Here is a 1,264-nt window from a genome sequence, read left to right on the forward strand (position 1 = left end):
AATAGGTTAAGGCCGACACAGGCTACAGAAGGCCTAATTAAAATAAAAAAATAAATAAACTTTTTCCCGGGATTCCCGGGAAATGGCTCGTCATTTCCCGGGATTTGATTCATGTCATTTTCGGGAAAAATATTAAACCCTACTACGCAACACACGGCACGGCGCTCTGACATTTTTTTTTTTTTTTTTTAAACACTACCATATATTTATTTCCTGTGCCATTTCATTACAAAAAAAAAAAAAAAAAGATTATTTTCACAATATAAAAAAAAAATCATGTAAAATCATCAGGGAGTACTAAAAGGTTGTGTTGTTTCTTTTAAAAAAAAATGTTTTTGTGAATTAAAATAAAGACTTTAAATATTGCTTCTAAGCCATTATGCTGCAGATGTACTCAGGAGGTTGTGAGTATGTGAGTATTGCTTGGGTTCTGGTGTCAAAGGTCTCCCCCCCCCCCCCTTCAAACAGTTCAAGGTCTATGGCACTTGACAGCTTGTTTCTCCCAAATCTATTCTCTGTACAGCAAAGAAAAACAAAGACGATTAAAAAGCATGGTTAAACATTTTTACAGACACAAAAGGCAACCTGTGATCGATTTTAAAAAATTAAACTGCCAGATGTTGAAACCTTCTCAGCTCACTGCTGGCTGCCTAAAAGAGGAAGCCCCCCCCCAAAAAAAACAAACAAACAAACAAAAAAAATACACGAGTGAAACATCGACCTTATTTAAATCTCTCTTAAGACTTCTCCTGCTTTTACCTTCACTCCACTATTTCTAAACTTGCTTTGGTTAACTAGCATAACCGCCACATCTTTCTCTGCTTCAAACTGCTTTCACGTTTCGGGAAATACACATAAAAAACAAAGACACAGCTTGGATGTATCCATAGGGAGCCGTCTACCTCAAAACCAAATATGAATAATTCCCAAAATACGGATTTTCTTCATTTTAAATCCAAGGCTGGCGAAGCAGAGTAAGGCTGAGCAAATACAAGCTAAATCTCCGCTATTATATTCCACCAATTTGTCAATTTCCATCTTGCGTTCCCGTCTCATCATGTGATCACATGCAGGGTTTCTTCAGCTTCTGAGAAAATGGGATCCATTTATACCCCCCCCCCCCACACACACACACACATTGTGGAGGCTTCCATGGTCCTGGTTACATGATATGCCCAATTGGAGTGATGAGGTCAGGGATGAGCTGGATAGAGAAGTGTCCGTACGCTGGAGGATATTCACAGGTTTGTGGAAGCAGGGGTGG

At 38.9% G+C, this 1,264-nt stretch overlaps 1 protein-coding gene across 2 annotated transcripts in view; it reads right to left on the reverse strand.

Annotated features, from left to right (window-relative positions):
* Positions 1-219: 219 nt before the first annotated feature.
* The window catches only part of erbin (erbb2 interacting protein), a 54,010-nt gene continuing 52,965 nt past the window's right edge, over positions 220-1,264 (reverse strand). For both annotated transcript variants that reach the window (XM_030742173.1, XM_030742172.1), the window contains one exon: positions 220-1,264. This exon is cut by the window's right edge and continues 717 nt beyond it. The gene's annotated coding sequence lies outside the window, so the exon portion shown is untranslated.

The sequence above is a fragment of the Archocentrus centrarchus genome, chromosome 12, assembly GCF_007364275.1.
Source record: "Archocentrus centrarchus isolate MPI-CPG fArcCen1 chromosome 12, fArcCen1, whole genome shotgun sequence".
Classification (NCBI taxonomy): Eukaryota; Metazoa; Chordata; class Actinopteri; order Cichliformes; family Cichlidae; genus Archocentrus; species Archocentrus centrarchus.